Source organism: Lissotriton helveticus, chromosome 3_1 (genome assembly GCF_964261635.1).
Source record: "Lissotriton helveticus chromosome 3_1, aLisHel1.1, whole genome shotgun sequence".
Classification (NCBI taxonomy): Eukaryota; Metazoa; Chordata; class Amphibia; order Caudata; family Salamandridae; genus Lissotriton; species Lissotriton helveticus.
Genome location: NC_136061.1, coordinates 833,284,629 through 833,311,869, shown reverse-complemented (window position 1 = coordinate 833,311,869; position 27,241 = coordinate 833,284,629).

Sequence of the window (27,241 nt, the reverse complement as noted above, 5' to 3'; positions counted from 1 at the left end):
TAGATCAACCTCTTTGGGTAAGTCAGATTAAAAATACATACACTCTGCCTGTTCCTGCCACTCACAAGTCCCTGGTGAAGGTGCCTGGGCTGCGCCATATATCTCAATTTGGCTCCAGAAGTGATTCGATTTCAGTGCCAATCACACACAACCTGCATTTTCAGGGCCCTCTGCCACTCTTAAACAAATCGAAGAGTTCCACAAGGCCACACTTCAACTCTTTGGATCTTTGCTGACTCTCTCTTGCGGGCTTGCAGGAGGCATGACTGAGCAGAAGCTCTACCAACATTTGCTGTACAAATAGCCATATTTATGTAGATTCAGATTCTAATATTATACAAACGTTTTTCAATTTCTTCTTGAATATTGTTCAGAAGAGCTTTCCACTGAAATGGATAAAATGGAAGCCTGCATTTCTGGGTTAAAACCCCAAGGAGATACCAAAGAAGAGCGACTTTGGGCGGCCCAATTGATATCTTCAAAAAGGGTTGAGCTGCAAGGCGTTGTAGTGTTGGTGAGTCTAGCATGCATGCAGTTATCAGTGACGCTTTCATAGGAGTTACACCACATATATACCAGGGGCCTCACGTCACGTCACATTAATAATTATGCTGACACAGGATCAAGGTACATAGCCCCTTCCCGGGTCCAACACAATGACCTTGCCCACAGCCGGGTTTGTATTTATTAACAAGCACCACATGGTGCAAGATCCAAACCACTGTCCCATAACCCTGCAGAGGACAACATTAAGCACCCCTCAGGATGGGACTCCACATACAAGTCCCCTGACACATCTGTTGCATCACAGGCACAGCATCACATTCCTCCCAAAAATAACCAGTGAAAAACATTGTCAACATAGGTACAATCTCTCGGATTGACTATGGAAGTCCCTCCCTCTGTGGTCTCCCACTATCAACAACCGCACCACTAAGAGCCTTTATCAATGCTGCAGCAAGGCTCATAACTGGATCAAAAAAATGCTCACACATATCTCCTGACTTAAAATCTCTTAACTGGCTACCGCTTGAGGCCAGATTACAACTGAAAATCACATGCATTACTCACAAGGCCTTACATCATAGCTCGCCCAGTTACATTGCTCAGAAATTGACAATCTCAGGAGGCTCAAGAGCCACAAGAAGCGCAGAAACTCTCCTTCTGAAACCACAAAGATTCAACAAGAAAAAAACGTACAAGCGCTTCTTCTCAGGGATGGCCCCCAGGATCTGGAATGCCCTCCCTCCAGAAACTAGACTCATCTCATCCACTGCATCCTTCAAAAAAGAAGTCAAATCGATCCTCATGGCTAAATTAACTTGAACTTAAACTATGCAAATACTGCTTGCCTATGTTTCTCCACCTTGTATTTCAGTGCCTGATTCGACCACACAATCAAAATCACACTCTACTACTATGCATGGTTCGCATCTTTGCACAAACTGCCTTTTTAAGTTTTTCTGTCTTTTGTCCTCCTTTCATATGTACGTAAATCGCTCTGATATCTGTAAGGATCATGTTCGCGCTATACAAAACTCTGAAAATAAATAAAAACTAGCAGCCTATCCTGATGTTGTCCGGGAGCAAAAGGCTGCCTCACGGCCCCCGCCCGCCCAATGTGCATTGAAATCAGTTGCTTACTTATAGAGAGTGGCTAGAGAAGTGCTATTTACTGATCTTTCGGACTACTTTTTTTTAATATTTTTTTTTTTGAAACAACGTATATTTGTTTTTTTTATATAGCCTATGTCCATCTGCTTGCCCTGACGTTTTCAAAGATGTATTGGGTGTTTGGATTGGTGGTGTAGTTTTCGAGTTTACCTGGCTCAAAGGACATAGTTCTCTCTTTATAATAGTAGTATAGATAAATAAATAAATACATTGCCCAACTAAACAGACATCCAAAAGGGCTATGCATCCAACCCTACCCCTGGGTCACAGTCACATGCCTGTGAGCAACACATTACCTGACACCTCACACGGGGGACACAGAGTCACAACAGGTGGTCCTGCAGCCTCACGGATGGCGTTGGATTACTTTGCAAACTGTATCGAATGCAGCCACTCCGGCCAGCTGGCACACTGGGGACTTGAGCAGACGAGCCCTCCCCTGGATATTTACACCACTAGGAACTTCAGGAACGTGATCACTCGTCTCTGACAGGAACCCTTCCGATATTCCAAATCATCAGGGTCCTAGGGCTCATTACACACTGGAGGTGCACCATCTCCACTTGGGGACTGTCCTGCCTGATGATGAAAACACTTGAAAGCAGAAACATTCTGTGTGATTGTCTCTGACCCCACACTCACTGTGATGCTGCTGCCTTACCGATGTACAATGGTCCAAGGCTGTATCTCGAATGGCAAAGGGAACTTGCTGCCAGGGCACCGGTATTTCACCAGCACCATTTCCCGCACCTGGAGGTCAGACACCATACTCGCCGATGATGACTGGTTCGATCATAAAATTGCTGACGCTTCCCGTGTACTCAGCTGTCATCAACAGGATCTGGCAGCAACAGGAGAATGATACAGAAAGGAGTGGTAGTGATTTTACAGGAGTCGAAGTAGGCCAAGATGGTGTCATCATAGAGGCATCCTTAGTGGCCTGGAAAGCAGCTTCTTGGGCTGGGCCTCACATTCAGGTGATGGCCAATTTTGTGAGCCCATGTAAGGGCTGCATTACGTAGTGAGATCTCAAATGAAATAGCCACAATAGTTGACCATCCACAAAAAACTGCATAGTTCTGTCACCATGGCTGGAGCAGGGGCCTCCTTAATTTCTCAGGTTATGTCAGGATCTGGCATTATTCCCTCAGCTGAGAACACTTATCCAAAGACATGCAATTTTTGTTTCAAAAACGCGCATTTACTTCAGTGAAGTGTCAGACCATATTCTTGAATCCTCTGAAGGACCTCTTTCAGTAGAGTGTTGTGTTCAGGAACCATCTTGGCATAGGTCAGAATGTCATCACTGACATTAACAACACCAGGGAGGTCATTCAAGAGTTCTTGAATGCTGTTCTGAAACACCTCGGCTGCACTGGATATTCCAAAACGTACATGCTTCTAGCGCCTCAGGCCGAAATGAGTTGAAAATGTTGTGATGTACTGAGACTCCTCGTCGAGGACTAGCTGGTGATGTCCTGAATGTAGGTCCAATTTTGAAAAACAGCTGGTGCTGTGCAACTCTTCAATCAGGTAATCTATTGTGGGTGTGAGATATCTTTCCCTCTTTATTACAACATTGGGCATGCACATGTCAATGCATATTCTCACCTCACCAGGCTGCTTGGGTTTTCAGGTTACCACGACGGATGAGACCCAGGTGTGGGTCTGGTTACTTTCTCAATGATGCTAGCCATCAGGTGAGAATGAAAGATTTGCCAAATGTCGAGGGTTAGATACCATGAGAATACATTATTTCTGGAGCAGGGCTTTGGGAGCAATCTGTACATCTACTGTACCTATATGTATACAACTGATGACCTGTCTTGCTGTGCTTTTTGTTAAGTTGTTTAATAAAAAGATGATAAAAAATTTAAATTATGCCAGCAACCTCCAGCTTGGCCAATTTTTTTTCCACTAAGGGACTAAGGGAAAATGCTATGCCCCAATGATGTACAGCTATTGTAGTGGCGTTGCTATATTCCCAGTAGGCTCTGCACATTGGAATAATATGCACTATAGATTTGACATAGGACTGAGGTCAGTATGTCTCTATCGAGTATATTAAAATTAAGTGTGCCGACTAACTCAGAGGTCACTAGAAACATTCTCGAATGAACATGAAGGGATTAGTTTCTGACAACTGCATAAACATGACAACTTTGTTTCCCTGGGACTGGAACAAGATCTTCAGTGTTGTGGAAACAATAGATAACTACTTTGCTCAGTCAATTGAGCATGCTTCATTTATACAGAGCTGCAGAGAAATAATGAGTCAGGCGATTTCAATAAAAAGGGGTTTTTGATTAATACCTTAAGCACCACAATGATGGGATTGGAAAGATCTCCGTGATACTTTGTTTAAGTTAACCGATAGATGTTAAGGTTTAGCGCTATTGGTTTCCCAACCACATTGTAGATATTTACAATTCACAAACCAGGTTAGGACCTCATTTTTTCATTTGCTGATTATGTACTTGGAGGGTTCTCTATTATGTCACCCAGACAGAACAATGTTTCACATAGGCTACATGACAATAAGCATGTCATGTCGCTACAGACTAACTGGCAATTATGAGAAATTGGACTATATGTCAGTCAATGTGTGTCATTATGTGTTATTGTGTTTTGTTTGTTCTCCTCCTGTCTCTACAGGTACTTTTGCTCATGTGAATCTCAGTGAGCGGCCACGGGTAATATCCGTGAGTAACACACCAAAAATGTTTCTCTTTTTTACACTAAAAGCCTCACGGGAGGGTGCGCCTTAGCCCGCGCGCACCACCGGGGTGCTATCTGAAAAGGTCCTGACGAATGCTGAGCGAGTTTGCATAATTATCAGCAGAAACATGTTGACCGTTTGTTTTATCTAACAGGACACAGGTCTCCTAATATAGAACCTAGATTTGTCCGTTCACATTGTTTTTATTTCAATACAGGTTGGCCTTTATTAAAACCTTTTTATAGGCTCCAACCTTGTATTTTTTAACTTTGCACTCACAGTTATATTCACAATTCAGTTAGAGCACTGTTACATACATCACCATCCTGCTCCGCTGTAATCCAGGCGTTGTAGCACGCTGGGGGGGCATTCGTCCACCCCGGCGGGGACCCGATGATGAAGCATGTCACCAACTAGTGGTGAGTGAGGGTCCTTTTACAAAGAGAAAGATTTGTCTTTATTTTTAATCAACACACAAGGGCAAAGGTTGCCAATTGTGGTTGTTTCCTAGAATTGGCTCACCTTTTGATATTGGGGGATTTAAATAGCTTAACACATATTTATTGTATCTATATACTTTTTGTCTCACTTAGTCACTCCTTAGTTGTTTTTGATAAAAGATATAAAGGACTGTCTTGTTGCAGTCAAATTACATGCACATTTCTCAAAAGTGTGGGGCTGTCTCCCTCCTTCTTTGTAATTCATTGTTCCACTTGCGTCTGACTTCTCTGTGTTCTCCAACAAGGGAGACCAATTGTTTCTTATCCTGACAGGATTGGCTTCAAATTCTCTAGCTGCTAGGAGGTGACGCTGCTTCAAGCAGTACTTGTACGTCTTCACCCCTGCCATCAGTCAAGCGGGGGAAAACCATGCAGCCAAGACGGCCGGCCAGGAACATGGGGCTCCTCCCTCGATGTGTATCAAACGGGCTTCCTGCACCGGCTGCTCCAAACGTCGAGTGACTTGGCACCAGAAGGGGCACAAGGCACGAGCACCACGTGTTGCTGGAAAAAACATGCAACCACCGCACGGCATCAGCTCGTTGCCATGCCAATGTAGTATTGGTGAGTGTAGCATGTAGTTATCGGTCACTCTTTATTGGGGGTTACACCGCATATCTTCTGGGGGCCTCACGTTGCATGAATAATTAAGCTGACAGGATCAAGGTGCAGCCACAGTCAAAGTCCGACACAATGGCCTCGCCCATGGCACAAATAATCAAAATAAAAACTTTAGAGATTCTTTGACAATGTTATGAATGGGGCACATAAGTAATTGATTATATTGAAATACTGCTTCTAAGCTGTTTCTGACTGCCTACAGGCTGTCTGTCAGCTTTAGGAAGTGGTTACCAAAAAGAGGAAGCATATTCATTGTTATACATGATTTGATAAGAAGAATTGACAGAAGTCATTTTCAAGAGATACCATTGGCATTGATGGCAAACAAAACTGATACACTTTGTAAAGTTGTAACTCGTATTATTTGTGGCAGGTGTTGAGGCATTTTTGTTTAAGTTCAGAGACTGTTATCACCATATTCCAAAACATATACACCTTTACAACAGCCAGAACCTTGGTAATCAGGACCGTAACAGACAGCTTCAGAATTCAAAAGAGTGATAGGCAGTGGTAACCCCTTTCTATTTCTATTTCTATTTCGAATCATATACACAATGTATCAGACAGGAAAATAGCCCCTTTCTGGTTTAATTACTGATTCAGGAAGACAATAATCAATGCTGACAACATTTTGATTCATACACATGATTCTGTCCACTCTCCCAGAGTGTTCGAATGCTGGTGTTATTCCAGCTATAGTTTAATGAAGACTAGTCGGAAGTCATATACTTGAATACTGGTTATGAATCCATGCATACTAAAACTGCTAATTAGGTAACAAATACAAATGAGAAAGATCAACTCTATCTATGAAAGGAGATTACTGATATAAAGTCCCACTAGGATATACTTCCTCTAACCATAATAGGCAGAATTATTGTCCTAAACATGGGCATTCTCCCTAAGATTACTTTCTTATTTAATGCAATCCCCTTAAACCTCAATAAAGAACTGAAAAATACATATTTTCTAGTAAGGTTGATATGGCCTTCCAGGAGAATCCCAATGGGTTGGGAGAAGCTTATATGGGCTGTTTAGAAGGGTGACTGGTTATTTACGGATTTACAGCTTTACTACTGGGGTATGTAATTTATATTACCACTCTCATAGGTTTTCATGTTACCTCTAAAATGTATTATTTGTTTTAAGCAATTGTATCAATCAAGTTGAGAGAGACCAGGCATCATATCTAAATGTGCCAAACCATGTCTCCATCAGAAGCACCATGCTTTTAACCCTATCTTCCTAATTACAAACCTGGAAAATTATATTCAGAAGATATTTGCTTCCATGTTACATTTTTGGCTATCTCTGACGATTTCTCTGGGCACACCAATCTATTTTCAGGGGTCTTTGTTTAAACTGCTGTGAGACAAAGGGTTACCATATGAACTAGCAGCAAATATCTATGTGGTAGTTTTGTGGAGCTAGACGAATCCAGCATCAAATCCTCTGAGGAATGTGGTAAACATGGTAGCTGTGTATGTTGTAATTAAGAGTTTAACACCAATGTATACAAGATGTTCAAATGTTGTATGTTGAGATAATGTTAGAATGTTTTGGCTTAGACGTTATATTGGTGGTGAGTTTGAACTCAACACATTTATGGTGCTGTTTGTCATATCCTGTAACTGGGCACAACAGGTCACATATGAACATCCATTACTATTAAACAGATGCTGCTTATGACAAGGTTCAAATTTGCCCTCCATGGATAACTAAATAATCACTATGTCTGGCTCCCAATTGCTCTGCGTAGAGGCTGCAACAACCTGTCAGCAATCCTGCCGTGTGGGACTTACTGGAAGTAACAGAAGGGGTAGTTGGCCCCCAGGGACATCCTTGGGGGCCAACTACCCCTCCTGTTACTTTCAGTAAGTCACACACAGCAGGATCAATAAGAGGCCATTCTCCACCACTCTGCAAATGCGGCTCTTCATGCACTACTGGTTGGGGAATGAAGTTTGCTTCACACTTGAAGGAAATTGGGGGGGCCAAGAAGCCCTCCTGTAAGTTCTACACAGCGTGATTCCTGAGAGCTGGTCAGAGGTCTATCCCCCTTTCTCCACCACTCTGCAAACACTACTACTACTTAAAAAAGATAGAAATTCACGGAAAAAAACCTAAGGATACAGACATGTTATAGTTAGGAATTAGCATTTAAAAAAACCTTAGACATTCACTGAAAAAAACAAAGATTACACAGACGTTATAGTTAGGCTCAGGTTTCATTTTAAAAAAAATTTTTTATACAGCACAAACTAGACCAAAGTAACGGTTATCAGAGCGCTTTACATGAGCACCAGTTTCGTTATAGATGGACATATTAAATTTTGTTAGACACAGGAGATTAAGTGATTTGCTCAGAATCACAGGATGTTGAGCATTGATGCCGAGACTCGAACCCGGTTCCTCAGCTTCGAGGTTGACCGCTCTAGCTGTAAGGCTACATCCTCTCACCTTGTACAAAACTAGTGAAATTCAGCTGTTATAGTTAGTGAGCTAACCATAACTTGCACCCCTGCAACACACACGTCAACACACTCACCCATGCAGCCACTCATATACCCAGTAACTCACTAATACAGCCACTGACATATTCACTCATACAGTCACTCACACAATGAGTTAGTCACCCATAGAGCTACTCACATACCTACTCACTCACCCATATAGTCAAAAAGAGTACTTACTCACCCATACAGTTACACACACACTCACTCACTTACTAATTCATATACTAACATGTACTCAATCACCTATACATTCACTGACACAAGTCACACTCACCTATGCAGCCACTCTCACATTCACTTACTCACCCATACAGTCACTCGCATATTCCATCACTCACCTATAATGCCAATTCACATACCCAGTTACTCACCCATTCAACACTTACACATGCACTCACTTAGTGACACAGCCATGTACACACTTACTCACCCATACAGCCCCTTATACATGCATGCACTAACACACACAGCCACTGACTCACCCACTCGCTCATCCATATAGGCAGCCACACACACCCTCAACCACCCACACAGACACTCAGACACCCATAGAGGCACTTATATAGCCAATCACCAACCATACAGAAACTCACCTACCCACTCACACACCGATACAGCCACTTAGACACCAACTGAAAGACTGATACATGCATTCAAATAGCCAGTCAGTCACCCACACATTCACTGAGACACCTATTCATTCACTTATACAGTCAGTCACCAACCACTGAATCATCCAAACAGGCACTCACACATTCACTAATATACCTTAGTGTATATATAGTTAACAAAGCTAATACAAGGAGATGACAGACGGAGCGCTGAAACTTTTCAGACACTCACCCCAGTCATAGATTTGGGTTGAATCCATCATCATTCTTTAGCTCACTGTGCCCCCTCAGTTCAGACCCAGCTATATGCAAATCAGCCTTGACCCTGTGCCTCATAGGAACAGTCCAGTCTGAATTGCCAAGCCAGGTCTTCCCTGAAACGGAAACAAGCATCCTGAGACCGGTTTCTGAGTAACACCCTTCATCAGCCAGGCTAGCTTGAATCCAGTGGCAAAGTGAGCAAGGGACCCACGTCTGGGCATACCCTGCCAACTTAGGGAGAACAAAGCAAACACAAGGAGATGACGGACGGAGCGCTGAAACTTTTCGGACACTCACCCCCAGTCACAGATTTGGGTTGAATCCATCATCATTCTTTAGCTCACTTTGCCACCTCAGTCCAGACCCAGCTATATGCAAATCAGCCTTGACCCTGTGCCTCATGGGAACAGTCCAGCCTGAACTGCCAAGTGAGGTCTTCCCTGAACCAGAAACAAGCATCCTGGGACTGGTTTCTGGGTAACACCCTTCATCAGCCAGGTTAGCTGATGCCAACCGTAGGATAATCCATATATACACCCTAAGGAGAATGTCTGTTCCCTCCCAGAAATTCAGGATACACCACTTTGCTGAGGCTGTGAGACAGCCTTCACAGACCTTGCTCAAATATGCAACAACCACCCAAACGTTTTGCAGTATCAGACAGTCCCATACCATATGTCAAAAAGTACCAGTGTGTCCACAACCTTGACGACATCTGTCATTTGGTGTTCTTTCCATCTTAGCCATTGTCGTCTGAGCATAATAAGACAAGTGGTGGATCTTCAATTGAACCAAATGGAAACTCACCTGTGTAGCCAGTTCTCTAGGAGATGCCAGGGCCCCTGCCCACTTTTCATCCTCATGACTTTCAAAGTCATTTTCCCACTGCTCTTTTAATCACCCAAGGGTACCCGGTGTGTTATTGAGTAGTTTTTGTACATTAGGGATGTGGCTTTACATGGCATGTACTCATAAAGCCACCTGTCTTCCAGGGAAGAAGATTCCGGGAGCTCTGCTTCTTTTGGCAGTATGGCCCTCAATGTGTGGGGTACTTGTAGGTAGTGATAAGTTTGCGGTCGGTGCCAAGTGGTAGTCTTATTGCAAGTCTACTAAGAAGATAACATCGCACTGTGAGCATAGCTCTCCCACCGAGAGAGACCAATGAGGTCCCATTTATCAAACCCCAGAAATATTCCCAGGGTACCGAACACAGCCGTATCCCAGAGGGTGGTGGCCTATGTGATTTTACCCTTCCGGCATAGGGCCTGTATGGCTCTGGGCCAGAGGGTGACTACTATCCCCTTTGGTCCCTGAATGTTGGTGTGCCATAGAGTATTGTAAAGAGCCCAAGATGTCCCCGGCACAATACTAATCTATGTGCAAGATCCAACCATTGATGGTGGTGAATTGTGCTGTCCAGAAGAATTTTTTTATATCTGGTAAGCCTATCCCCCCTTCATACCATCCTCGTGACCGTTTATTTTGTGCTATTGCAACTTAATCACATACAAATTGGACTATGGCAATTCGCTATATCTCGGTATTCCAAAATATGTGATAATCAGACTCCAGCAGATCGAAAATGAAGCTGCCTAACCAACTCTAAATTTTCCCCCATGTGCTCCACTTCTACCCACCCAAAAGAACTTCACTTGCTACTTGTACAAAAAAGATGCCTGTTCAAAGTAGGATGTTTGGTGCACCTCACTCACAACAACAGAGAGCCAGAATACTGTAAAAATATGTTATGCCATACATCTGCAAGAGGCATCTGAGAGACACCTCAGTCAAGTTGTTCTTTTCTCACTCATTCAAACCATCCATCCATCTTTCCATGAGTCCATGCATCCATCTGTCCATCCATCAATCAAACTGATTGATTTGTAGCTTTAGAGAGCGTGCAGCTATCCAAGATTAGCAGTCCTAGTGCTAAACTGAAAAGAGAGATGCTGATGCAGCGGAATAGATAAAATCAGAGCTAAAATAAATAAGCTTTGACATGTTACCTGCAGACCAGATATGTGGAAGAAGCCCAAAGTGATGAGTAAAGCTTATTCCGCAGTGTACAGGTCAGAAATTAAAATGAATGACTCACCATTCTGCTGTTATTAACTGGAGTGCATTGAGCAGGTTTGCAGAAGACGAATCCATATGGGTTCACAGGAGCATAACTGGTAAACATTTCAACATTATATTTCAGACCTTAGTAAATCATCGCTTTAGAATAAAAACAAAATACTTTAAACGTGCACGTCTTACTCACTGGGAGCTACTGAAGGGCCTTGAAATGGTGGAAAAGATGTTCAAACTGTTTGACACCCAGTAGAAGGCAAGCAGTTGCATTTTAAATTAGCTGAACCGAAGCCATCTGTTTCCGAGGAAGCCTTAAACAATTACAATAGTCTAGGCTTGATAAAATGAGGCCTTGAATTACGGGCTTCTAGCATTTCTTAGGAACAGAGACACAGCTTTATAGAGGATTTTGAAACAGAGGATACCAATTTTGAAAGGTGTTTCTGGAAAGAAAGATTGCAGTCAAATATGACACCAAGATTATGGACCGAACTAGAAGGTGACGAACTAGACCTAGCTGATGTACAAATAGAGATATCATCAAAGACCAGAATTTCAGGTTTAGCTGAATTCAGTGTTAATGAATTCCTTTTTTGAGGGTATTTGAAAGAAGCAATCACCAGAGGGTGTGTGCATTCTTGGACAGGAAAGAACAGATTCAGTTAAATTCTTGGTCACATTCTCCCGTGGCCCCCATCCTATGCATTATTGAATTATGGGAGACTGTCGCAGGCCGCAGACAGATCATGTATAATCAGAATTGCAGGCTTACTAGAGTATAAACTAACTTTGATTTCATTTAGTACAGAAATCAATAGAGATTCTGTACTGTATCCTTGTCTAACATCAAATTGGAGGCTGTTGTGAACATTGGAGTCTTTCTGAAAGCATGACAGCTTTTTGTTGATATGTGCTTCCAAAGTCGTGGCTATAACAGGAAGCAGTGAGATTGGGTGACTGTGGCAGAGTTTCCCCGACCCGCTTGTTCACCAGAGGTGCCTAAATCGTGCTTTATGCTATGCCTGAGTAATTTAAAAAAATGTTTTATTCTGTTGCTGATTTAAAAATTTAATTTGGAAACTGATTTAAAAGTTTATGTGTGCCAGCTTGTACCGCGCTATATCGAGTTGTGCTGCTGCAAATTATCTTCTCCCTAATCTGAACTGAGAGGGGGGGACGGTTACCTTCAGGGCAGCTGAGGAAGCCTGGGCTCGATCACCACTCCTGCCCGCCCCGGTCCGACACGGTAGCCAGTACCGTTGCGCAGAGGGCGGGTCAGGGAGAGCCAGGCCCTTCCTGTTTCTTACTGGAGCGGTTAGCGCTCTAGTGGTGCATTTCCAGGGCTATTTAGGCTGAGCCAGAACATCGACGAGCTGCGGTAGGGTGACTGTGGCAGAGTTTCCCCGACCCGCTTGTTCACCAAAGGTGCCTAAATCGTGCTTTATACTGTGCCTTAGTAATTTTAAAAAACGTTTTATTCTGTTGCTGATTTTAAAATTTCATTTGGAAACTGATTTAAAAGTTTATGTGTGCTAGCTTGTACCGCGCTATATCGAGTTGCGCTGCTGCAAATTATCTTCTCCCTAACCTGAACTGAGAGGGGGGGACGGTTACCTTCAGGGCAGCTGAGGAAGCCTGGGCTCGATCACCACTCCTGCCCGCCCCGGTCCAACGCGGTAGCCAGTACCGTTGCACGGAGGGCGGTCAGGGAGAGCCAGGAACTTACTGTTTCTCACTGGAGCGGTTAGCGCTCTAGTGGTGCATTTCCAGAGCTATTTAGCCCTCGCCTGTCTTGAGCACGCAGCGTTTGCGCGCAGGGGAGCCGAAGACACGCCGAAGAGTAGCCAAAGAGTTGCCCGTCTGCGCCCGTCCGCGACTGGACGTGGCTAGTGGCTATGGACGCTGCTCAAGTTAGCACTGACTCCATGGTGGACCACCGAATCAGGTACACAGCCCAAGCCCTTAGAATCCTGCAACCTCTTCCCTTAGTGGGTTGTGTTCGTGATTCCTGGCCATGCCCAGAAGGCCCTTTTTCGTGTATTCACTGCCGTTTTCAGGCATCTCATGTTGCTACCCTATCTGGTTGCAACATAGGGGGGACTATAGTTCAAAATGGTTTGAAATGTTTTTTACTTAACATTCGTTCCCTGCCCAAGCATCATTGTGAGCTCTGGGACCTCATCACTGTGGTAAAACCTCAGGTCTGCTTCCTAACTGAAACCTGGTTAAAACCACATACGGTCCCTGCCATCACCTTGGAGATCCCTGCTGGATATAAAATCTCTAGGCTTGACCGTCCAACTAAAACCGGGGGCGGCATTGCCATAGTATACGAAGAGGGACTGAAGGTTTCTATAATCGAACAAAGCAGCTGCTCCTTGATGGAAGTGTTGATCTTCAAGGTTAGTTCAGCCTCCAAAGCTCATTGGAAGGAAGCACTAGTCTATCGCCCTCCAGGGCCAAGTACGGGCTTTACTCTATCTCTGACCGAACTCTTGGCCCCGTATTTTAAAGCTAAAGACGATTTCCTTCTTTTGCGGGGTTTTAATATCCATGTAGATTTTCCTAACCTCCCTGAGACGCTGTCTTTGCTTTCCGACCTTGCTCTCTTAGGGCTCCAAATACAGAACAGTGGTCCTACACACATACTCTAGACCTAATTTTCTCCAATTGTCCCAAAATATTGTGTCGACCTTCGACCCGAGTAAACTGGTCAGATCACTTCATGATTGAATTCTCCCTCCTTGGTCTGCACAAACCTAATAAACAGCCTGTTCTTCCGCCCCAATGGCGTAGACAGTGGCATAAGGTGACACTGGATGATTTACAGAAAGTATGGGTAGAACCCACTATCTTAGCTAAAGACAATGTGGAGTCCACCCTAGTTAAGTTTAACACTGCCCTTATTGAGGCAGTCAATTTGTTGGCTCCAATGAAATTGCATAAACAGCGCCTTTCATCTAAGCAGGAGATTTGGTACACTGATCAACTTAGATTGGAGAAACAGGGATGTAGGAAACTGGAAAAAGTTTGGAGAAAAAATTACTATGAGGAAGGTAGGAAGGAATACTGTGCTGCCTTATCCTCATATCATAAAAACATTAGACAAGCTAGGAAAACCTGCCTTACTTCGCAATTGGCAGAAGCGGGCAATTCCTCCAAAGAACTCTACAGGATTTTACAGACTTTTGTGAAACCTATAGCCTGTGAGAGCCCGGGCGACTTCTCTCACTCCCTGTGCGATGATATCTCCTTATTCTTTAAAAACAAAATAGAGTTGATCTATGATAAAATCACAAAAGTCACAAACCTCAAAGGTTGCGCCAACAGTACCCCTCCCTTGTCACGTACACATAATGGAAAGCACACTCACTGTCTTTCCGGGGGTCAGTCAAGGTAATATTTATTCTTTGATAAGTCACATCAAAACAGGGTCCCCTTTAGATTTCCTGCCCGCCAAGATGGTGCCCTCTCTAGGCAACTTATTTTGCCCCATGATTTCAACAGTGATTAATCTCTCACTTAATGAAGGACAGGTACCTCTGGAATGGAAACAAGCTGTAGTGAATCCTATCTGTAAGAACTCGGCCTTACCCTGGACAGACCTATCCAACCTCCGCCCCATTTCCCTTCTGCCGTATTTGAGCAAGATAACTGAGAAGCATGTGAATACCCATTTGTCTAATTTCATTGAGGCGTCGGGAGGGCTGGACCACAGGCAATCAGGTTTCAGACCCAATTACAGCCCCGAATCAGCTCTCCTCTCTGTGACAGATACCATCAGGATGGCACAGAATAGAGGGGGCTCAATGATTCTGGTGCTGTTGGACCTGTCGGCAGCCTTCGACACGGTATCACATGATATTCTTCTCAGCTGTCTGCAGGAGGTGGGTGATAGGATGTTGGGCTCTGTCCTGGTTTGAGAGTTTTCTCTCAGGCCGCTCACAAAGTGTCAGTTTGGGCTCCCACCGTTCCATCTCTAGGGAACTCACCAAGGGGGTTCCACAGGGCTCATGCCTAAGCCCCACATTATTTAATCTGTGTGTGACCCCCTTGTCTGAAATTGTGAGAGCGTATGGATTCATTCCAGTGTCGTATGCTGACGACACCCAGCTCCTGTTTCCATTCCAGACCCTTACTCCTGCTACCAAACACGCTTTTGCTGAAGGAATGAGAGCGGTGTCTGAATGTATTGCCTCCAATTGCCTACAATGTAATGTGGGCAAGACCGAGGTCATGCTTTTTGGGGAGGCCCCCCTCCTATAGTCACCGGACTGGTGGCCTGTGGACTTGGGACCTGTCCCTTGTCCTAAACAGGCAGTGAAGAATCTAGGCGTGCGACTGGACCAGAGATTACTGCTAAAAGAACACGTGAACCAGGTGACAGGATCCTGTTTTCGGGTAATTGGACTCCTGAAACGCGTATTTCCGTTCTTGTCGGACATTCACAGAAAGACCCTTGTCCAGGCCCTTGTAGTCAGTCGGTTAGACTATTGTAATGGTCTTTTTTTATCTGCTAATGAGGACATGCTTAGCAGACTGCAAGTTGCCCAAAATACTGCGGCAAGGCTGGTTCTCTTTTTTTTTTTTTTTTTTTTTTTCCCTCATTTGCTGTCTCGCCATTTCTTCTGACTGAGTCCACCACTGGGCATTTATCTCATATGCTGGTTAGAGTGTTTGAGGGGCAGCTACACATATTTTGAGTCTGGTCGTGTGTCAAACTACCTTTCTTGACCGGCTGACTCACCAGGCATATCCACCTCTCACTCTATTATCGACCTGGAGCACCATACGTTTTATTTTATACCAGCGAGATAGGCGCGGGCTTAATCATCGGAAAATCTTACCAAATTATAAAGAATCAACCAAAAACTTCAAGAAAAGGTACCCAAAACCCTCGATTTCTCTTAGAATGATCTAGAGTGTCAAGCTTAGCCACAACCCTCATGGCTAGAATCCAATCCATTAATTTAGGGGAGGATGTAGAGACCCACAACTTACAAATCTCTCTGCGAGCTAGCAGTACGGCATAAAAAGTAAGTCTTACATTATCATTCAAACATTTGTTTTCTAAATTATATCTCCCCGTTATTATAAATTTGGGGCTTACCTCCATTCGCAGGTTCAAAATTCTGGACAGACAATTACTTACATCCAGCCAGAATTGTCTTATATTTGGGCAAAAGACAAACATATGTAGGTCATCGGCATTTAAAGTGTTGCACTTTGGACATCCCACAACTCCGCCTGTTTTAAATTTGGATAATCTTCGAGGGGACCAGTATGCCCTGTGAATAGTAAAAAGAAGATTCCTCCTTAAATTTGCAGGTTTAACAATACTATAGAGCATAGACATCGTTACTTGCCATTGACTCTCCGTCGCGATCTTCGGCAAGCTTTCCAACCACAGGGCCTCCGGAAGCACGAATGGTCCATCTTCCATTTCTAATATCGTCCAGTACCATGTGGCCACTTCCTTCTTAAAAGCCCCTATCCCTAACTTGGTCTCGAAGTCATTCTGAGTCCCAATCACAATTTGTGTATCACTTGCCCAGCTCTGTATCTGTATGTATTTATACCTAGAAAAAGCTTGACCCCATTGTTGTTGACAAAGACTCCAAGAAATCAATTTATCATCCTGAAACAAGTCTTTCCATCTTTGTAGCCCATCCTCTTTTTTCAACTGAAAAGCCAAAGCATCCTTTGTCCAAAGTGGAGCTCCAGGAGAATCCCATATTGGGGCCATAAAACTAAAATAAGGCAATTTCAATGCTTTCCTTATTTTATACCATACCTCCGCCAGGTCTCGCAAAACCTTTAATCTCACCTTTTAAAAAAATTTAGGGTCTGCAAACTTATATAAAAAACCAAAATCATCGAGCCCGTTACATTTTAACAACGCGCCAAATATGTCTCCAATCGTGGATTTAATTAGGGTACCGAACAGCATCCTGCAGTTCTTTAAACAAAAAGCCCACGCATAAATTTGTAAGTCTGGTGCAGCCAAGCCGCCTTTGTTAGTTCTCCTCCTCAAATTTTTCCATGATATTCGTGCACCTTTTGATGCCCATATAAATGAAGCTACCTCACTCTGGACCTTAGCCAACCATTCTTTTCTAAATCCCAGCGGTATAGTCTCAAACAAATAAGTAACTTTCGGTACGATCACCATCTTCACAAGATTGGTCCGTCCATACAATGACAGAGGGAAATTCATCCATCCTTTTAAAGTAGCCGTAATTTCTTTCTTGATCTTAAAAAAATTAACTTTAGCAAGATCTTCAATCTTATGAGTTATCCTGATCCCCAAATATCTCATTTCAGATTTGCTAATTATCCCTTCTGTATTTAGATTCCAGGCCATTATCTCAGTTTTATCCTGATTTATTTGATAACCTGAAACTTTTCCAAAATCTTTCGTTATTTTCAACAAGTTATCCAGCGAGTGATGTAAATTAGAAGAATAAATAATAATGTCATCCCCGTAGAGGCCCAGTTTTTTGGACCAATCTCCAGCTACAAAGGGGGGTATCTCTTCTGAAGCCCTTATCTTACAAGCCAATGGCTCTATATATAAGTTAAAGAGTAAGGGCGACAAGGGGCACCCTTGTCTGGTGCCTCGCATTACTTTTATGGGAAGAGTAAGGTTTCCATTAACTAAAACACGTGATGTCGGGGAGCAATACAGAGACAAGAGAGATTGAGTGAAATTCTTCCCTAAATTGAGATATTGCAGAAGATCTATCAGATATGTAAAGTTTAATCGGTCAAATGCCTTGGCGGCGTCTAATGCGAACACCGCAAGGGAAACTTTTGACTGGAAGCCATATCAATTGTTCCAACCAAGGTAAAAGTAAGTTCCTTCAAGTATCTCCCCTTAATAAAACCTTTTTGATCCTCGTGAATCAGTTTCTGAATAACCTTAGCAAGTCTGTCGGCTAGAATTTTTGCGAAAAACTTATAATCGCAATTTAAAAGTGATATTGGTCTGTAAGCATCTAAACTACTGGGAGATTTCCCTGGTTTAAGTATCAAGGAGATAGTTGCCTCATTCCATGAACTTGGTATAGTTACCTCCCCTTTAAAAACCTGATTGAATAACTGACAGAGTGTAGGAGAGATTACGTCAACTAAAGTTCTGTATACTTCAGCCGGAAGACCATCCGGGCCAGGTGCTCTCCCCCTTTTACTCTCCTTAATCACTTTAGCCACTTCATCTAGAGTAATTTCTTTATTTAGTATTCCCATTAAATCATCAGAGAGAGGTTTCAAAAAGTTTAGCCACTCTTCTATTTCAGACTTTCTTGGGTGAAGGTCTTCTGCGTAAACATTTACAAAGTAGCTATGGAAGGCATCCGCTATTCCTTTGCTGTCTGTTATACTTTCTCCTGAGTCAGCCTTATTGATTTCTTTCATTTGATTGCGCATTAAATCTTTCTTTGCTTTCCACGCTAACAGTTTACCGCAGCCCTCACCGTATGAAAAGTGAGCCAGCTGACTAGCTTCCCAGCGTTCTTTGACTCTTTGTGAAAGTGCTAATGTAAGCTCTATTTTTAAATTCTGAAGCTTATTTTTAACTTCCTCCTCAGTGCAATTACTCCCTGAGCGACTTCTGCTGCCCTCCCAGAATCGTATTTCTTTTTCCAAGTCTGAAATTTTACTGTAGTAAGACCTTCTCTTTTTAGCACCCTGAGCTCCCAATCTCCCTCTCAGATATGCCTTACATGTGTCCCAGACTATATCTCCTTTAGCTGATCCTTCATTTACATCTAAGAAGTCTTGTAATTCTATTCTTAAAGTTTGTAAATAATCCTCATGCAATAAAATAGTGCGGTCCAATCTCCAAATAGAACTCGACCCTTCTATTCCTAATTCTAAGTCTAAACTAACCGCTGAGTGGTCTGAGATATGTGCACCCAGGTGTATCACTTTCGTGACCCGGTCCTTCAACCTAGTATCCAGTAAAAAAAAATCTATTCTTGAGCTGGGGTTATATTTTTTATTGCGAAAAGTAAACCCTAACTGCTGGCCGGCTTTCAATCTCCAAATATCGCATAAACCTTGCTGCGCCATAATTGACCTTAACATAGCTGACATTTTACCATTCACCACAGCCCGACTATTTCCTGTCCTGTCTAATTTGGCATCTAACACTGTATTGAAATCATAGGCCAAAATTAATTTTCCTGAAAAATCCAATAGTTCTGTTGTTAAATTATTTAAAACCGATGGGTCATCGACATTTGGTCCATAGTACCCAGCGACTACCAGAGCTTCCCCTGCCACTCTTATCTTAGCAATCGCCCATCTTCCTCTTTTATCTGCTAACTTCTCATCCAGAACAATATCAACCCCTTTCCTAAACAAAATTGCCACACCTTTAGTTACTTACTCTTGAGGTGTAAGAACAACATTAGCAATCCATTTCTGTGTAGAGAAGATCTCATTACTTTCTTTTTCAGTTAGATGGGTTTCCTGCAAGATAATCACCTGGGCATGAGAATCCTCCAGATATTTCAATATCAATTGCCTTCTAGTTTTTCCTCGTAGGCCATTAACGTTCCATGTGAGGAACTTTAGCTCCTTAATTTTAACCCCAGTCATATGAACTATCCCATAATTCTCTTACTTTTCGGTGGCAAAGATGCTCCTGAGGGTTTTTTCCTCTTTTCTTACTTCCCCTCCCTCCCAACCCCCCCTCACCACCCCACTGCCCCTGCCCCTTAACAGCCCTACCCCTACCCCTGCCTCATCTCCTCCCTCTTCTTTCTCCCGGGAAAACCCAACCAAGATTCCCAAGGCCTAACCCTAGGCCAGTGGATGCTACAGTGACGGTGCCCCTATTTTTATCTAAAAAAAAACTAGTGATTAATTTTGTGAGTGTTTAGGCAACAATCTGAGCTATCTGATATTAAACTTCTTGACACTGATCCAGGAAGGCGTCCACCTCTTCAACTGCACGGAACGTATGCATTTTATTGCGCCACATTACTTTTAAGAAAGCAGGGAATTTCAGTTGGACAGTTGCCCCCATTTCTCTTAGGGGCGCCATACGCTTCCCTAATTCCCATTGCCTACTTGCTGTAGTTGGCGATAAGTCTGACCTAATGTCTACTGAAATTCCATCAACGATTATATTCTTTTTCTTGAGGGCTACCGTTAGAATTTTCTCTTTTAAGTTATACGTAAGGAAATTGATTCATATTTTCCTTGGTTTGGAACGATTTGGATTCAATCGGAAGGGGTCCCGGTGAACTCTCTGAATGTCTCGTATCAGCGTTTCTTCTGATTCCTCTAACTTTAACTCAACCTTTAGTAATTGTACTACAAAGTTTTTTAAATCTGACCCCTCCTTTCCTTCTGGTAATTTTAAGATCTTCAGGTTATTACGCCTTTGCATATTTTCCAGTCTTTCGACTCTCTCATCCGTCTCTCGTTCTTTAAATTTTAAGGCCTCAATTTCCTTGCGATTGTCCACAATTCTCCCCTGCATCACCTTCATCTCTGATTCAATCACTTCTGTGCGAGTGCTTAATTTATCTAACTTGTCTTCTAAGAGACTACATGAAGCACTTATACGCTCCTGATTTTTCTTTGAGGCTTCAAAACCCATGTGGATTTCTCTTTCCAGCTTTCTTAATAATGTCAATACCGATTTATCTGGTGTATCTAAGCCATCCTGCTGAGAATCAGCCTGCCTCGTGTCCAGCCTATCCTGAGGGATTAAAAGTCCATCCAGTTTCCCCACCTCCACCTCCCCTTCTATCATTTCTTTAGCTATTCCTCCTACTGCTCCTGCTACAATTACACCCTCCGCTTCTGGTATTATGTTAAGCTGTTGAGGGTTCTCTATGTCCGGCAACTCTGTAGTTGGTAACAGTGCTTCTTCTTTCTCAGACTCCATTTCAGCTGCCAGAGCCTGAAAGGGGTTTGGAGTTAAATGTGCAGACCAGTCTAAACCCTCAGTACCCCCGTCTGGGAGCCCCACCACCTTGCCACCCTCAATAGCGATAGACCTGGGGTTCTGAGATCTTAGTGAGCTGTGAGCTGTTAGTGCAGGTTTCAAGAATAGTACCTTGGGAACTGGCTTAAAGTAAGAGTTTAGCGATGGGGTTGTGATTAACTTATGCTCAGGCCCCTTTTGTTTCCCTTTTCTCGTGTTTTTCTTTTGGGAACACTCTCCTGGCTTACTAGTTTTAATCACTTTAATTGGCCCCTTTTTAAGACTTCTTTGCAAAAGTTTGGGATTACCCGACACAGGTACGTTATTTTCTGGCTTTGAACTTCTTAGTAAGTTTCTGGGACGCCCAGATGCCACTTCCAAACCTCCTCTCCGCTTCTCTAAGTCAGTAACCGCTAAACACAATTCCTGTGAATCTAGCCCACTCTCTGCGCCTTTTACCTTCAGAGACCCTGGGGCAGCCTTCACTAGAGACTCTTCTCCTCTCCCCCGACCTCCGCTGGGTTGGATTCCAACTCTTGCGATCATCCGGCGTCCTCTGCCGATTTCCTGAGCCGCCCTTCCCCAGCTCCCGCTGCACAGCCCCGCTGAAAGACGCGACTCCGCCTCCTCACTCTCGCTCTCTGCTCTAAACTGCTCGGAGATCTCCGCCATCCGCTTTCAAGAAGGAAGAACGAACTCCGAAGTTACCGCTAGACACCAAGACAGCCTGAGACTCCCAAGAGCGGTAAGCGTCTCCTCGAAGACAAACACTAGCTCAGTTGCCGATAAACATCCCCGCCCGGCACCGCCGCTGTTCCTAGCATCCGCGACCTGCTACCTAGCCGGCCGCCATGTTTTCCCCCATCAACCTTCATGACGGCAAGGCTGGTTGTTAATGTCCCGCCTAGAACTCCCTCTCGCCCTCTTCTAGAAAAATTCCACTGGCTGCCCATCCGCCAGCGGGTTACATTTAAAATTTGTTGTGTCATACATAAAAGCCTCTCTGGCATAGGCCCTCAATATCTGGTCAAAAAATTCAGCACATATAAACCTGGACGGTCCCTTCGATCCAGCAACCAATTATTGCTACAGGTTCCCTTAATCAGAAAGGCAAGGCAGGGTGGCCGTGCACTTTTGTACATGGTCCCCACCCTCTGGAACAAACTTCCCTTTAGTCTTAGACAAACTGCTAACTATTTTGTCTTTAGGAAAACACTGAAAACGCACTTGTTTCTGACGGCATCAATTCTTGTGCCTCCCTAAAGCCCTTTTTATGCACTTACGGAGAACCAAGCGCGGAGATACCCCTTCGGGGGTCGAATCCTGCGCTATACAAGCATATAAATTAATAAATAAATAAATAAATATGCCATCACCTGGGGATCAGAGCTAGGTTTTTTCATGAGGGGCAGAACCTATCCTGCTTCCAGGCCTCAGGCACTACTCTCAATATAAGTGAGAAATTAAGCAAGGGAAACAGCCTTTACAACATGAGGTGAGCCACCATGCCGTTTCTCCACAAGCATAACAACGCTTGCCTGAACTGCGCATCTGCATTAACCACACATATGCGTGGTTTAGGCAGAAAGCAGCTTAGTGCAGGTGGGCGGGAAGATTAAAAGGCAGCATCACAACAGGAATCTCCAGATGCGGACCGTAAGTGAGGCTGGGGTTGGTTTTAAGGCTCAGGGCGGAGAGGTCAGGGTCGTATTTAGAAAAGGGGCAGGGTTTTAGGTTTCAGGGAGGGGCGATCGGGCAGTTTTAGGTTTTAGCATGGGAGGTCCGGCAGTCTTTTCAAGGAGGCAGGGTTTTAGGGCTCAGGGCAGGGGAAGGGGGAGGAAGTTGGGGTAGGTTAAAGGGCTGGGAATGGGTTGGGGGAATTTTTTGGGATGGGGTTGTTTTTAGGGCTCTGGGTATTTTTTTTAAAGGGGCATGGTTTTAGGCCTCAGGGACGGGGAAGTCGGGTTAGTTTTAAGAGCAGCGTGGGGGTATGGTTTAGGGCTCAAAGCAGGGGTGCTGGGGTCGGAGTAGTTTTTGGTAGGGGGCAGAATTTTAAGGGTTTTAAGCCTAAGGGTGAGGGGAGGGGAGGTTGCGTGACTCATGAGAAGTTAGGTGATGCTTGAGACAAGAAATGCAGATTTCCTTGCAAACACTGGAACCGTGCAGTGTTGTGAGGGCACAGGATTGAGCTGAGTCCACCAGAGAGCAGCAGAGAGCCGCAGCAGTGAGGCGAGTGTGGCGGGAGCTGTCTGAGCAGCAGCGGCCGCAGTGGTTTGTGCCGTGGAGTTATTTGAAAAATGCTGACCGAGTGACACCGAATACTTCAACAACCTCCGAGGTGGTGCAGCATCTGCCTGGGGGTCCGGTGGCTTTTTCGGAGGGCTTGGTTGAGCTTCTGTGGACTTTCAGCGGATTTGGTGGAGCGGGTTGTGGTGCGGCGTGGTATGCGCGGGGAACGAAGCTCACCCCACCCGCCTGTGTCTGCGAGCTGATTGCGACTGTAGGTCTACCACAGTGAGCCTCTGTGAGCGCCCTACAGATACAGGGGCACATTTGGGGGTCCTTGAGGAGCTTTTCCATCAGCAACAGCTACCGCCACCAGTGAGCCAGGTGACCCGGGTGAGCCAGGTGAGCCCCTGTGAGCCACTAGCGAGGAAAGAAGGACGAGGACTGCAAATGTCAGCCTTCCAGATTTAAGCATCAGTCCGAACACTGCATTATGCCCTACCATAACGTCTACAGTCTCCATTATACCTGCAAGGTCATATGAGGCTAAACAGGCTCCCAGAACGGAAGCTCTGATCCACAAGATAAATCTAGAGGAAGCAAACAACCTGGAAATTCTAGAAAATTCATGGATAAAGCTCCTAAGCCCAACACTTTACAAGAGTCATCGCAAGACTTGACCGAAAGAAGGGGTCTAGAGGGCAATAAAGCCCCAGAGCAAAATGAAGGGGAACCACTTGACCTGGGAAATAACAAAATAGCTATGACACCCATCCAGGACACCAGTCAAATACCAATCAGCAATCATGTGTCAAATGCAGCACAACATCCGGGCTTGAAGCAAACATTCCACAAAGAGAAAGCACCGAGCGACACAATAAACCCTCCGGCGCTCCTTAAGTCCGTAAGTGAAGTGATACACTTCAATCATCTCATCTGTAAAGGCACTTAATTTGCAATTGGACAAACTTCACATCAAAAAGAGCTAATGAATATCATAGCACTGCATATAATAGGGATGGACACAAAATTGAATAAACTTCACAATCTAATAATAGCAGCTCAATCAAAATACACGCTAGAGGAATGCCCGTGTGCCTGTGGCCCCATTATACTCAAGCTGAGCCTCCCTCCAACCCTCCTAGAACAAATAATAGCCCTCAGACAGCAAAATACGTCAAGTACTAAGTGCAAAGGAGATGAAAGTAAAACACAATCAGATCCCTCTAAACAGGACAAAACAGAAGACCAGAAAACACAAAAAATATCAGCCGAGACAAGAGTTGCTCCTGTACTAAACCTGTGCATCCAAACAAATTGTCCAAACTAAGAGGAAGACAAAAAAAGGAAAGGAAAGCAAGAAACAAACATTTAAAAACATGGAGCAAGGAATCAAGATGTTTCAAATATTCAAGGAAACTAGAGAAACAGATAACACGTCAAATGTAACAAGGTCTTCAGAGGTAACTCCGGACATTTCTATTGAGGGAAAAAATGAGTGGTCCCCAGCAATGCTAGCAAGGGAGGAACAAGAGCTTAAAAAACGAAGAGAAAAAACTGACAGCCGTACAGCCGAGCTCGGTCGAAGCAGGAAAAAAGCAACAAATACTGGGGAGTGCACAGAATCCCTAGCATGGAAACACATAAACGCTAGCCCACAAAGTAGAACTCAAATAGAGATTGAGGACGAACTAAGCTAATAAAAAGGCAATATGGGAAACCAATAAAGAAGACAACTGTACGAAGTGACACTTGCCTGGGGACAAAGCAACAACGGAAAAAGGAAGAGCAAGTGGTAAAATTGAGATCGCAACGGTTCAAAGACAGCACTAAGCACCCAAACTGGAAGGAAGGGAAAAAAGGAACGACCAACGGGGATGAAGACTCTAAAATACAACAGAGCAAGGAATCAGGGAACACTGATAGGAGCGATTTGAGAATGACTGGGAACATACAAGGTGTAAAAGGCAAAACTAAGCAAGGGTCTAAGGACAACGAGGAAAGAATGCCTCGAGGAAAGGACTGCAAGACTACTACTATCCAGTGGGAAAAGAGTTCACCTCCCAGTCCTGTAGTAAGGACTGTCCTACAATATGGTAACCTTAGATTTAGTGTAAACAACACAGAGAAAGCAGCCCCCTTGAAAGATATGTAAGGGAACTGGTCAAGGGCAGCAACCTCTGAAACTGACCAGGAACCCCAGAGAAAGTTCCTGGATGCAAAAGGGAAAGAAAAAAACAGAATACCAGTCTCCTGCTAACCACCACAGCTCAAGCCATTGAAAAGGGTAAAAAGATCAAACTGGATAATCATAGAACGCAAATATCTACACTGCCGGGACTTGATCAAGAAGTCTGCCATAGTAGCACTACTGAGAGGTTAGAACAACAATCACAACAAATACTTCTAACATCAGAGTATGAGTCCCATGGACAACATGACATTTTAAACAGGGGCAACATACTTAAATTGCTAGCAACTATCCTGGGGCAAAAACATCTAAATACAGCCCATCTACTGTCTGTGGCATTTCACCAGGAAAGCATTGGTAACACCAACGAAGAAACCATTACAACCTGGCAAACGGTGGAGATGGCCCAGCTAATTTTGTCCTTCAACCAATTATTAGATACACAGAGCATAAGGCTTTCGAAACCTGTAAAACCACGTTATCCAGACCCACTAGGTGAAAAATTCACAGAGCATGGAAACTCAAGGCACAGCCTGGTGACCAAGGAGCAGGCTTACTCAATCCCCCGAAATGCAAGGGGAAATAGCCCATTAACAACACGATGCAATGTGGGAAATGCAGAAAATAAGGCAACCGCAGAGCCTGTCATTGACCACTGGGGCTGCGTTGCGGGCACGGTGAATAATACAAAAGCTGATTGACCACCACAAAAGCAGACATTGAACAACAGCCAAGGTACCCTCCACCTCATCTCGTGGAAAATAGCAGGTGCGAAGAAATGGCTATAAGATGGCAGGCCTTTACAAGATTGGGCGACATGCAATATAATGGCTTTGCAGGAGACCTGGGCACTGGAGGACCTACCCCTCATTGGTTTTACTCATTTTTGTCCACCGGCAGAGAAACACAGGAGCCATGGGCGCCCAAAAGGCGGGCTAGCGGTTTACGTTTCGACTGTAATTAATAATAAATCAGAACAAGTAGCTCCCTATAGACCAAACGTGCAACTAATTAAAATGTTTCTACCAGCTAAAGAGGAACCGGTACTATTAGTCAACACCTACGTACATCCATCTCCAAAAGAGAAGAAAGCTCATATTGGTCTGCTAACAAGCATAATCAAAGATATACGTATCATCAATCCATCCTGGGAAATCATTATCACAGGATATTTCAATTCCAATTTAATCTACACATCAGAAGAGGATGAGTATTTAGCAGCAGACAATAAGTTCTGGGAAGTACAACCTCAATAACAGCTCAAGTTGGTTCGTCCCGACTTAGTATGACAAGAACTTGTGAAAACCTTTCAATATTTGGGATTGAGAATAATAAATGGTAGAACACCAGAGGACTACCCACCAATGCACATCTACGTAGGAGGGAAAACGCAATCAAGGCTTGACTACACAGTAATATCATTACCCCTAATGCCCTTTCTCACCCGGTTCACTATCGAATTTACCACCAAAAGCGACCACTCGTTCCAACATATTCACTTTAGTCTAAAGCCTCGTAAGCACCAAATTAGTGCAACAATTGTACAAAGCACATTTTCAGTCATCCTTAAACGGCTGAAATGGACAACAGGGAACATTGACGAACTTCAAGTAAAATTACAGAGGTTCAAAATGGAAAGTGAAACCAACCCCTTGAATAAAATACAAGCATGGGTAAGCTTCACTGACAAATCAAAAACAATCATGTCTTGCAAATCGAAACAGGCCCGGAAATCTGAAAATACTACGTCATTACCAACTGAAGCTGTCAAATTGAAGCGAGAATTAAGGAAAACTATGAGGAAATTGAAAGGAATTGAGCCGATCTGCTCAGACTGAGACTTAATACGGAAGCTCTTAAAAGAATACAAAAAGAAACTGTGGGAACATAAAAGAACATGCGAAGA